Raw genomic sequence first — 14,085 nt, forward strand, 5'->3', positions numbered from 1 at the left:
TCTCTAACTTTTTCCTGGATCGCCCTTTCAGGTTTTCAATCCATCGAGATACTCATTTTTCCCTAAGCCGCCCTTTCAGGTTTTTAACTTAGCGAGTTGTTATTTTATTTTTAGGCAAAGTATTTCTTGACTGCATCTGTGTTCACCGGACGAGTGAACTCTTCACCATCCATAGTTGTAAGAATCAAAGCACCGCCTGAAAAGGCTCTCTTAACAACATATGAGCCTTCATAATTAGGAGTCTATTTTCCCCTAGAATCTGGTTTGAAAGATAGAATCTTCTTGAGCACAAGGCCACCTTCTCTAAACACACGAGGCTTGACCTTCTTATCAAAAGTTTTCTTCATTCTCTGCTGATACAACTGACCATGACACATGGCAGTCAACCTCTTCTCTTCATTCAAATTCACCTAGTCAAATCTGGTCTAACACCATTCAACTTTAGTCAGCCTGGCTTCCATTAAGACACGCAATGATGGGATCTCAACCTCTACGGGGAGCATAACTTCCATGCCATAAACAAGTGAGAAAGGGGTTTCCCCTATTGAAGTGCGGATGGATGTATGATACCCGTGCAAAGAAAATAGGAGCATCTCATGCCAATCCTTATACGTTACAACCATCTTCTAAATGATCCTCTTGATGTTCTTGTTTGCAGCTTCAACAACCCCATTCATCTTAGGTCTGTAGGGAGAAGAATTATGGTGTGCAATCTTGAAGTCTTTCCAAAGAGCTTCCACCATATTATTATTCAAGTTCGATCCATTATCAGTAATAATCTTACTTGGCACACCATAACGACATATAATTTGATTCTTGATAAACCTCACAACAACTTGCATGGTTACATTTGCATACAATGTTGCTTCAACCCACTTTGTGAAGTAGCCAATAGCCACCAAAATGAAACGATGTCTGTTTGAAGCTTTGGGCTCAATCATGCCAATCACGTCAATTCCCTACATGGAGAAGGGCCATGGGGAAGAAATGACGTTTAACATCGTCAGAGGAACATGAATCTTATCCGCGTATATTTGACACTTGTGGAATTTCTTCATAAACATGCAACAGTCATATTCCATTGACAGCCAATAGTAACCTGCTCGCAACATCTTCTTTGCCATTGCATGTCCATTGGAATGAGTACCAAAGGAACCTTCATGGACTTCAGTCATCAATATGTCTGCTTCGTGTCTATCCATGCATCTGAGCAGAACCATATCGAAATTTCTCTTATAAAGCACATCACCATTTAGGTAGAAGTTTCTAGCTAATCTTCTCAAAGTCTTCTTATCTTTCAAAGATGCCCCAGGCGGGTAAATCAGACTTTGGAGAAAACACCTGATATCAAAATACCATAAATTCTCATCTTGGACCTCTTCAACATCAAATACATGAGCTGGCCTATCAAGACGTATCACAATCAGATTTGGAACTTCATTCCAATACTTCACCACAATCATTGAAGCCAACGTTGCAAGAGCATCTGCCATCTGGTTTTCATCTCAAGGGATATGGTGAAACTCAACCTTTATAAAGAAAGTTGAAATCCTCCTCGCATAATCTCTATATGGTATCAAACCAGGTTGATTCGTCTTCCATTCACCTTTGATTTAATTCACAACCAAAGTTGAATCTCTATAGATGTCCAAATACTTGATTCTGAGATCAATGGCCTCTTCAAGCCCCATAATGTAGGCTTCATACTCAGCCATATTATTGGTACACTTGAAAGTCAATCTAGCTGTAAATGGAAAATACGTTCCTTGAGGAGTGATGATTAGTGCCCCAATTCCATTTTCATATTGATTAACAGCTCCATCAAATACCATGCCCCAACGGGAACCAGATTCTGGCCCTTCTTCAAGCAATGGTTCATCACAATCTTTCATTTTCAAGTACAAGATCTCTTCATCAGTAAAATCATACTGCACTGACTGATAATCTTCAGTCGGTTGGTGAGCCAAATGGTCAGCCAAGACACTACCTTTGATAGCTTTCTGAGATTGGTATTCAATATCATACTCTGATAACAACATCTACCAACAGGCAATCCTCCCAGTTAAAGCAGGCTTCTCAAAAATATACTTGATTGGATCCATTTTGGATATCAACCAAGTTGTATGATTCAACATATATTGACGCAGACGCTTAGCAGCCCAAGCCAATGCGCAACAAGTCTTCTCAAGCATAGAATACCGAGTCTCATAATCAGTGAATTTCTTACTGAGGTAGTAAATAGCATATTCTTTCTTTCCAGTCTCATCTTGCTGACCTAGAACACAACCCATACTCTCTTCAAGCACAGTCAAATACATGATCAACGGTATTCCTTCAACAGGCGGAGACAAAATGGGAGGCTCAAGCAGATATTCTTTGATACTGTCAAAATCCTTCTGGCAGTCCTCGGTCCAATCACAAGACTGATCTTTCTGAAGGAGCTTGAATATAAGTGCACATGTGGCAGTCATATGCGAAATGAATCTGGAAATGTAATTCAAGCTGTAATACCCCAAAATTTGCCCTATATTTAAAAAAAAATATAAAAAAAACCGGAAAAAAAAACGAAAAATAAAATAAAATAAAAAACGAAAAAAAAAATATTTAATTAATTTAATAAATAAATAATTAAAAAATAAAATAAAATAAATAAATAAAAGAAAAAATCTCAGACTTGGACCTCTCTCAAAAGCCCACTAAGCTACCAATATTAGGCTATAAATACTAGAGTTTCAGTGAAACAAATATTCATTCTATTCCTATTACCCTGTCTGGGAAAAAGATAGTGAGAGAAGAACTCTGGGGAAAAAGATAGTGAGAAAAGAGCTAACAGAGTTCAGAGCAACCTCCAGGCAACTCTGAAAGGTTCATTCTGACTCGCACACTTTCAGCTCAAGCAAACCCTAACATTGATTTGCAAATCCAGCCGTGCCATTTGATTTCAACCGATCTCTCCAATCAGGTTTGCCCTTATTCCCATTACCTTTATGCTCTTAATTTGGATCATCTAAATGTATGAGGTATTATGGGTGAATTTGATACCCTTTTGATGCATGTGTTTGACAAGAGGTTTAGGCCTCCTACCCTTGGTTGCTTTTTGTGAGCTTTTTGTGAATTTTAATGGCATAATTTATGTGGTTACATTTTGATTTGGGGGCAACTCTTGGTTACCCTATTTTGTTTCTCTAACCTGTTTGTTGAGTTTTGTTTTGTGAGGGCTCATATGACTCTTGCAGAGATGGTTTGCCTGGTGTTCCACTTTATTTGTGGGATACCACCTGGAGGTTTCATTCCGATTACCTGTACTGACTCACTTTCTGTGATGGTGTTAGCTTGGAAGGATCCCTGGGTTTCCCATTCCTCTAATTGCTTCGGATCTTTATCCGCGTGGTACTTTTACCCCTTTCCCGCATTTTACTGCTTTCCTAGCTGGAAGAACTCGATAGGAGGCAATGTTTTTGTGTGTCTATTTTATGCAGGTTCCTTTGTCCAGGACTCTTTTTGCATGAGCATCCCTAACCCTACCAACTCATTGATTTTTCTTCTCCATAACACACGTTTACTCCTTCTACTACAGGCGAGTAAGTCTCCAAAGGTCGAGCATCCTGTAGATTGCGTAGTAACGTCGTTCACCCCAAAACCCCATCCTTAACCCCGTAGTTATCCGAACTACGTTTTGCTCTAATTCTCAGGCCAGATGAGATACGTAGGCATAAGACGCGATGTCTTAGGGAGCACACACCCCCCAACCCATAGGCAGCCGAGCTACGAAGACTCTGATTCTCATATTCAGATGAGATACGTATGCAGTGGATGCGACATCCGTGCGAGTCATTTTCTTTTGACCCCTTTTTTTGTAAACAGCAGAAGATAAACTCACACCCTTTAAACAAGAACAACAAACGTGGATCCCGTAGAGTACTACGGATGCGTGGGGTGCTAATACCTTCCCTTCGCATAACCGGCCCCCGAACCCAAGATTTGGTTGCGAGACCTTGTCTTTTCCTTTTCTTTTTTCAGGTTTACTTCGTGCATTTCCTTTCCCTCCTTTGGGATAAATAACGCACGGTGGCGACTCTTCTGTCATCTCTTTCCTCGCCAGGTGTTTTTTCTCGCACACTGTATTTTTCAGGTTGCGACAGCTGGCGACTCTGCTGGGGAGAAAATTTTTCCTAGTGGGCCTTTCCTAACATTTGTTTGTTTGTTGTCTATTGTGTGTTATTTATTTATTGCTTGCGCTTTACTGTTTATGCATACTGTGCTGGCTGTGGCTGCTTAGTGATCTTCGTGAGATGAGTTCTATACCCGAACTCGAGTGCACTTAGGATAGGAGAATGGCATAGTCTTGTTGACTTGTGTGGAGTTATTCCTTAGCAAGTTGACTTGCAAGCCCATTCACTTGGTGGAGGTCATGTTGGGATCGATAATGTCACACAAGTAAGTTGTGGTTAGACATTACTTTTTCCAATATATACCTTAGAAGCCAAGGACCTTAGTTTACCAAACCCATCTTGGCCTATTCGTAGGATGTAGTGCGAAAGTCGTTCAAGTGTAAGATTTGATACGATTGTTACGCGATACTACACTCATAAGAGTCTCTCTTGAGAATATTTTTGGAATACGAGTAGTCGTTCCTCCGATAATATCCGAAAGATGGGATTACGACTATGGGAACCTTTTGTAGAACATGTTTGGCAGGTTTAAACCCTAGTACACTCCCTTTCGGGTGGTTCTTAACCTAAACTCCATGCTCGTGACTTGCAACAAACCCTTGATTCATGGTTGATCCGATCAGGCAGTGCAACCTGACAGATGTTCAAGCAGATCCAGCAATCCTGATTGACATGCCATTGCATTGCATAACATCATCTGCATATTTGAATCCAACATCTCATGCTTATTCATTTGCAGGGTATTCCCTTTTTAGGGGGGGGGGGCTTAAAATTGAATAAGTAGTGCATCGCATACCATGCATACTAACCCTTGTTTGTTTTGCAGGTGTCACCGCAGTGTCTAATGTTTGTTCCCTGTATCAGGCAGTTATTGGTCCCAAGCGAGTTCACAGGTACCCGACAAAGGAAAACCATCCACAACTAGCAATGGACCAGATACAGAAAGAAGTGGCTGATATGCGTGAAAGGATGGATCAGTTCATGACATTGATGACTGGTATGGCAGCAGGCCAAGAGAAGCTGAGGGAATTGGTTGAGCAACCGAGGCCCGATCCAGAGGTGGAAATACCAAGTGCTGAGGGGAACTCTGGTAACCCTAGTAACCCTGGGAACACTGGTAACCATGGTAACGCAAATGCTGATGGAAACCCGGATAATGTTGGCAACACGGGAAATGTTGGGAATGGTGTTGGTGGAAGATACAATGTGAATCAAGGGATTCGGATTAACGGGCGCCCGTTACTGAATATTATCAGTATGATCAATTCTCTGTGCACGACGAAGCTCACGAGACCACTCCCCGTATGGATGAGCTTGCTGAGAAGCTCAAATATTTGGAGTCTCAAAATTCCTTAGGTTTTGATGTCACCAATCTTGGTATGGTTCAGGGAGTAAGGATCCCTCACAAGTTCAAACCCCCTACTTTTGAGAAATACAACGGTACTTCTTGCCCACGCACTCATCTCCAATCTTATTTGGGAAGGTTGGGAGCTCACACGGAAGATGAAAAGCTGTGGATGTACTATTTTGAAGACAGTCTAACTGGAGCTTCTCGTGAATGGTATTCTCATTTGTCTCGTACTACCATCAAGAGCTGGAAAGACTTGGCAGAGGCTTTTATCAAGCAATATCAATACAACTTGGACATGGCTCCAAACCGGACCTTGTTGCAAGGAATCTCTCAGATTGCCAAGGAGACCTTTAGAGAATATGCTCAGCGTTGGAGACAAATTGTTGCGTCCGTCCAACCCCCTATGTCTGAAAGGGAGATGGCAGACATGTTCATGAACACTCTTCAAGGTAATTATATCGAGAGATTGGCTGCTTGCCCGTCAATCAGCTTTGCAGAGATAGTGATTGCTGGAGAAAGAATCGAGAGTCTGTTGAAGATGGGCCGAATTCAAGACAACAGTGCTTCCAACTCATTAGTTCCCAAGAAACCGTTTGCTGGTAACGGTCAGCGAAGAAGAGAAGGCGAGAAGAGCGTTGTGTATGCCGGCAGAGGCAGGGGTAGAGGACGCCCTAATTATTATCAAGATCAAGTGGCCGCAGTCACTATTCCAACACCTGTTCCTCAACCGCAGTATCATCCGCAACAGCAACCCAGGTACAACAATCAACAACAAGGAGGTAATCCGGGTCAGCAGAGACCCTATCAACAACGTCCAAGGCAAACGGACCGAGTCATTGAGCCAATCCCAATGCCTTATTCTGTATTACTTCCCAAGCTGATTGACATGAATCTGGTTACGTTGAGAACTCTGGCCCCACCGGTCGATCCCAACAATCTGCCTAGAGGTTATGATGTCAACGCCAGATGTGCTTTTCACTCCAACGCACCTGGCCATACTACAGATAATTGCAAGGCTCTCCAGCTAAAGGTACAAGATTTGAGAGATGCTCAGCCCATCAATTTTTCTCCGGTGCCTAATGTTATCCAAAACCCGATGCCAGCTCACGGCGGGCAGAGGATTAATGCTGTTGATAGTGGGGAAACTTTGAATTTGGTTTCCGATGTGGCTAAAGTGAAGACTTCGCTATCGGTAGTTAAAGACCGACTCTTGAAAGGACGGATTTTCCCGGGCTGTGGGGAAGAGTGCAGAAATTGTCAAGATACCGAGAACGGATGTGACAGTTTGAGAAAGGGTATTCAGCAACTGATAGATGAAGGTTGTCTTCTGTTCGATCAGACTCGTCCAGTGAAGAATGATGTATCGACAGTAACGTTTTATTTCACTCCTGAAGAAATATATGTTCCCGAGAGACCCGCTCCGATGACAATATATTTCCCAGAAAGTCCAGCACCAATTTACTCTGACAACCCTCAACCGACTTTGATTGGTCCGGTCACCATCACGGTACCAGGACCTGTTCCGTATGAGAAAGACAGTGCTATCCCGTGGCACTATGGGGCTGATATCTACTGCCAGGGGCAGAAAGTTAACAAAGAAGACATTGACATTGGTAGCTCCGCTGTAGACAATGTTGGAGGAATTGGTGGCTTCACTCGCAGTGGACGCCTATTTGCACCATCAACATTGCGCAAGATTACTGCCAAGGCTAAAGGAAAATAGGTATCCACCGAAGAGGTTACTACCGAGGAATCTCCTCCTAAGACCGCGTTCGAGAAGGAAGTGGATGAGTTCATGAGGATTATCAAGAAAAGTGACTACAAGGTAGTCGACCAGCTAAATCAGACACCCTCAAAGATCTCCATTCTCTCACTATTGATGTGCTCTGAGGCACACATAACAACCTTGTTGAAAGTATTGAATATGGCCTATGTTCCACCAGAGATAACTGTTAACCAGCTAGAGTCAGTAGTTTCAAATGTACACACTAGCCATGCGCTAGGTTTCACCGATTATGACCTGACGTCTGAGGGCAGGAATCACAACAAAGCCTTGCATATCACAATGGAATGCAAAGGGACGGTGCTCTCCCATGTTTTGGTTGATACAGGCTCTTCTCTGAATGTTCTTCCAAAGAAAGCCTTGATGAAGTTGGATTGCGACGACGCCACCCTGAGGCCGAGTAATTTGGTTGTGAGGGCTTTTGATGGCTCTAAACGAGCTGTTTGTGGCGAAGTTGAGTTGCCAGTTAAGATTGGACCGCAGGTGTTCAAGAGTACCTTTTATGTGATGGATATTCAGCCTGCTTATAGTTGTCTGCTAGGTCGGCCCTGGATTCATGCTGCCGGTGCTGTTACTTCTACTCTCCACCAGAAGCTCAAATATGGACTAGAAGGTCAGATCGTCACTGTCTGTGGTGAAGAGGATATTTTTGTTAGCCACTTGTCTACGTTTAAGTATGTGGAGATGGATGGCGAGATGCATGAGATGCTGTGTCAGGGCTTCGAAGCGATAAACATCAGTGAGGTCGCGCCCGAAACTGTCTTTTCACCTGAGTCTGAGAAGGTCGTGACTTCTATCTCTTCATACAAGCAAGCTGTTGAAATGGTTAAGGCTGGTAATGCCCAAGGCTGGGGAAAATTTGTGGAGCCAATCATAAAAGAAGACAAGTTTGGATTGGGGTATACTCCGGGGTCTCAGAAGAATGAAGCTGGTACTTTTTCCAGCGGGGGTTTGGTTTCTCCCCACACCGTCAATGCTGCAGATGAAGACAAGGCTGACAGCGACTGTGACTTAGATAGCTGGATTCGCCCGTGTGTCCCAGGAGAAAAGCTCGACAATTGGTCGTCTGAAAAAGTCGTCTGGTTTACTCTACTGAAGGAGTAATTTTTATTGTTTTCCTTTTATCACATGCATAATAAAGTCTTACACTTTGACCAAGGTGTAATGACTCATCTGTAGGGCCATCCATTTAGTTACATTTCGCAATTATTTTCATCATCAATAAAAGACAACTTTTGCAAACAATTTTGTGTTCTCTTTCTTTCAATTATTTTTTACTTTTACAAAAACGGCAATGTTTCTTTTTCATGTTTCTTTTTCGTTTTTCTTTCCAAAAAACACCTCGTAAAACTGATCACCCGGATCTCACTGCTAACGACACTGCTATGGCCAAGTATGACTTCGACAATCCTATCTATCAAGCTGAAGAAGGGGCTGAGGAAGATTGTGAATTGCCTGAGGAGTTAGCCAGGTTGTTGAAACAGGAGGACCGAGCTATTACACCTTATCAGGAAGTGATTGAGACCGTCAACATTGGTACCGGGGACGACGAGAAAGAGATCAAGATCGGGGCCAGTCTACAGGCCGAGAGGAAAAGACCGTTGATCATGTACTTGACTGTGTTAGAAAGGTCAATGGGTTGTGTGCTCGGTCAGCATGGCGAGTCAGGTCGAAAAGAGCATGCAATATACTACCTTAGCAAAAAGTTTACCGACTGTGAACAAAGATACTCACTGCTCGAGAAAACTTGTTGCGCTTTGGCATGGGCTGCTCGCCGACTAAGACAGTATATGTTGACTCACACGACTCTATTGATATCAAAGATGGATCAAGTCAAGTATATTTTTGAAGAGCCAGCGTTTATCGAAAGGGTTGCTAGGTGGCAAATGATGCTGACAGAGTATGAAATCCAATACACTTCACAAAAAGCCATCAAAGGAATTGTCTTGTTAGACTATCTTGCCGAGCAACCGATTGATGATTACCAACCTATGAGGTTCGACTTTCCAGATGAGGACATCTTTGTAAGACCCCAATTTTGGCCCTAAGATCCCTCATGACATCATATCATATCATATCATTGCCTCAAGGATCATTGTGCACCTTGCCTCCTGCCCTGTGGGTGGGATATCTTTTGAGGGTGGTTCTTGATCACCAAGCATGTTTGGCATATGTATATCATTGCTTTTCATTTGTTTATTAACCCAAAAGTACAAAAAATATGTCATCTAACCTTGTTACTTGCAGACGAAGCAACCTTAGGTCAAAGCAGTCAAAGGCAGGCATTGAGCCATAGATGGTGGCCATTCTTGAGAATTTGGGCACCATTGATCATTCACAAGAGTTCATATGAGTTATGACATCATTTTGAATCAAAATCTCAAGTGGTAGAGGCTTGGATTTCATCAGAGCATAGCCAGGTCAACTGAAACCTTAGAAAAGTCAACACAAGTCAACTGTGCATTCAATCATGGATTTGAAGGTGGGAGATGGTTAGAGATACCTCATTCATGTCCATACAAGTCTCATTTGACATTTCAAACATCAACAATGAAGAATTTGTGGTCAGATGAAAACTTGCCAAAAATAGTAAGTGACCTGTAATTTGAAATTGCCAAAAATGGAAAGGTCTTCTCCTCAAGTTTACATCATCAAGAAAGCTTCAAATGAAATTTTGTCCAACATGAAAGTTGAAGGTCTTGTTCTCACCTTTCCAAAAAGTCCAAGAACATGAATTTCTCATGAATGGTTGAAAAGATATGGATCAATCATGGTCAATGGAATTTGGACTTCAAGCTTGCATAACTTTTGAACCATAAGGCCAATTGAAATGGTTCTTTTTGTAACATTTCTCTCTTGATCTCTACTATCCAAAACATGCATCACATACCATGCATTTCCATCACAAAAATATTGGCATTTTCATTTGAATTTCATTTGAATTTTGGAGGGAAAATCCAAATTCAAAAACTATGCATTACCTTTACATTTTTCCAATTGCATTTGCTTCCAAACAACATTTGAAGTGGATTTCCAAAGGATTTCGTGCACTGTAGCATTGCATTATACACATGAGGGTGGATTTGCCAATTTGCATCAACACTCCCTTTTCCTTAATCCCTTGGCATTAGCTTAAGCATGATTAACAAGCATCATTAGGAGAGCATATATAAGCATAATCCTAACAGAAAATCAAGAGGACAATTCACAAATTTCAGATCTGAAAATTTTCTCTCAAATTTCTCTCAAACTTTTCATCAAATTTCTTCATAAACATTGCCTTGTTCTTGATTTGTTCATCATCCATAAGCATTGTGGAAGTAGATTGAAGCAAGATCCAGAAGAATTCATCAAGAATCGAAGCTGTTGAAGTTTATGCTCATCCATGGCAGTTGAAGTTTCTGGCCAGATTAAGCACAATTGAGCTATCATCCTTCATCCAAATCATCATACAAGAGCTGAGGAAGGACTGTTTGTGCATTACCAAGCCTGAAAGCATCGATTCCACTTCTGCATTTCAATTAAGGTCAGAATTCGACTCTCATGATTCATGAAATTGATGTATGCATGTTGTAGATCCTTTAATGTTGATCACACTGAACTTTAGATCCATGAAATCCATGCAGAATTGAAGTAGTTGTGTTGATTTTAAGTTTGACATGTGGAACTTGTTTGCCTCGATCCATTCATATTAGTGAGAATTAGGTTAAATTGATCATTGATTGTTGATGTGCTTGGAAAGATGAACATGATGATATATTCATTTTGAATTTCTGTGCATATGTGTTCTTGAGGATGATGAACACGATGAACATTGATGAAGAACCTAGGTTTTCTTTTCCAGAATCGTGTTTGATCTATGCCTGGCGCTGTATGCATGTGTTTTTATGTTAGTCTCCATGTATTGGTACACTTGGCACGGGCGTGGCAGTTTGGTTGGCTATGAGCGCTACGTTTTGCCACATAGACTTAAGTGAAACGGCGCGTTTCACTTAAGGGCGCTTCATTTGAATGTGTAGCCAGTTCGATCCCTGGCTTTGACATTTCCAAATATTGCCTTGCATTATTTTCATCTTGTACTCATATGTTCATGCAATGCTTCATCATTCTTTTTTTTAATTTTTCTCTTCACTTAAGAAATCCTAACTCCATAAATAATGATCCAAATGACCTGGGAATTTTTGCATGTTGTTCCTCATCATGTCTAGTATATTATGAGATCTTTTCCAGAAATTGTGCGCGGTTGAAAAATGTTTTGGCCTAGGGTTTGTGTATGCATATGCCATCTTGTACTTTGCTTGCCATTTTCTTTGTGAAATAATGATGGTTGATACAATGAATCTGAAAATTGACATGCTTAAACTAGACACTTTGCTTGATCATTTGGTGTTGAGTTTGCATTTTTAGCATTTATGGTTGTTGAGATATGATCTGGTTAATGTAGGTGTGACAATGTGTGTCACACCTTTGCTTGCTTGACTTGAGGATTTTCTTTGCCATGCCAAATAAATGCCAAATGATCTGATTTTTTGTATGATACTTGATATACATGTTAGGATTGATCATGAATTTTTGTGGAATTGTTGGATTCATTTCTGATTTGTCTGGGATTTTTCTTTCTGGATTATCATGATTGAACTTTTGAATAGTGTTGAACTTCTATGATTTGGGAAATGTTTATGCTTTATCATATGGATTTGAAATTTTACACATTGTTTCTAGACATACTGAAGTTTATTGTGGCTTTGGTTTGAGTCATTTATCATTTGTCATTTCTGTTTTAGGATTGCCTTAAGTTGATGTCCCAATTTGTGCCTCCTTTGAGCTTGTTTGTGCTTACATTGCTTTATGGAATTTCTTTGCCATGCTTAAACTTGTCCAAATGCCTTGATTTTTGGTGTGTTGATCATGTGATGTGTTATGTTTAACCATTATTTTTCTTTAGATTTATTGAACCAGTTTTGAATTAATGTGCATTTGTTCATCATGTTGTCTCAATGTGGTTTCAACTTGCATACATTGATGTATTTGGATTGTGAAATGAATTAGGTTAATGCTATTGACATGAGACCTTTTGGATTAGTTTCTTATTGGATTGAAGTTGATTCATGTCAAATTTGAGCTTCTGTTTTGGATTATTTCTCCTTCTTTGACCCTAGGCTTTGACCTAGTGGTTGATTGCTCATGTTTGAAGTTTTGTTTCAGGTCACACATACAAGTTACACAATTGATGATACCTCATCTTGAGAGCATTTGATATTTGCTTTTGATTACTAATGTGTGTTTTGTAGGTTGATGTTGACTCTCTTGAGTTTGATTTGTGGCTTATGCCTTTGCCTATATTGGTTGTCTATTGTATTAACTGTTGGTTGTTTGTCTGTATAGTTGTACTGATTTGTTTGATGTTTCCACAGGTACTTAGTTGCTTAAGTTCATTGTGAACTTGCTTTTGCTTGGTTGCTTAACCAATTAGGTATAATTTCTCTTCTTCATGTAGTCTGGAAGACCTACTGTTACTTGGTAGGCACCTGTCTGACTCCCTCCTTAAGAGGCCATGTTCTTGCTTGTTTACTCTTTGTGCTAAGCAGGAAAAGTCCTTTGATAAGGCAATTGGCAGATAAAAGAGATGTATAATCCATCTCCTGCTAGTCAGTGTGTCATCCCTTTGCTCACATTACATGTTGATGCATTGTGGATATTAACCCAAGATCTATAGAGTCATTCATTTGTGGAGAAGAGTTCCAACTTTCTGAAGTCCCACACTTTCCATTATTCAAAGCTCTCCCTGACCAGGGATAAGAGCTATGAGGCACACCCCTCATCTCCATTTCATCTGGCTTCACCTTAACTCTCAATGTTAAGGTTAAGAGCTCAATATACCCTATTCCAGTTGGCTTTAATGCCTCACCTTGCTTGAGCCTAATTGCTTGTATATAGTGTGTGCTAACTGACTTGTCTGTCTGATTGTTTGAGTTCATTTGTGCATATGTGCTTATGTGTGCCTTTGTGCATTTATCATCATTAATTGTACATCATTTACATGATCATTGTTCATTGCTTTGTGACATCTTTGCTTTGTCCCTTGAGGAGTCAATCATAAGTCCATTTATTGGCAGTTGTTTCCTATGACCATTGAGGAGTCAATCATAAGTCCATTTATTGGCAATTGTTTCCTGTGATTTGGTAGGAGTTAAGTGTAAGCCCATTTATTGGCAACTTCTTTCCTCTTTCTTTGTGCATTTGTTTGCTTGTGTGAGGAGTCAATTATAAGCCCATTTATTGGCAGTTGTTTCCCATGATCATTCCTTGGAGATTGGTATAAGTCCAGATAGATTGGCATCTGATATCCATGTTTGGTTTGCTTTTGTGAGATTGGTATAAGTCCATAGATTGGCATCCAGTATCCATGTTGTGTTTTGTTTCAGGAGATTAGTATAAGTCCAGTTGGTTGGCATCTGATATCCCTGTTTATTTTAGGAGATTGGTGTAAATCCATTGATTGGTATCCGGTATCCACCTTTGTTTGTGAGATTGGTATAAGTCCATTGATTGGCATCCGGTATCATTTGTTTTGCTTATCTGTTATTGCTCATTTGCCTATTCCTAAGGACACACTTGGATCATCTTCCATATGATCTCAAGAGGTGGACATCTAAGAAGTTTTACACTCCCTCACCTCCCATCTTTTTGTTTCTTCAAACCTCTTTGCACTTGTTGACTTTTCAAAACCTGAAAAATATTATTGTGCAAACTTTTCACCTGTTTCAAATTAGAAACAT

This window comes from Lathyrus oleraceus, chromosome 5, assembly GCF_024323335.1.
Source record: "Lathyrus oleraceus cultivar Zhongwan6 chromosome 5, CAAS_Psat_ZW6_1.0, whole genome shotgun sequence".
Lineage (NCBI taxonomy): Eukaryota > Viridiplantae > Streptophyta > Magnoliopsida > Fabales > Fabaceae > Lathyrus > Lathyrus oleraceus.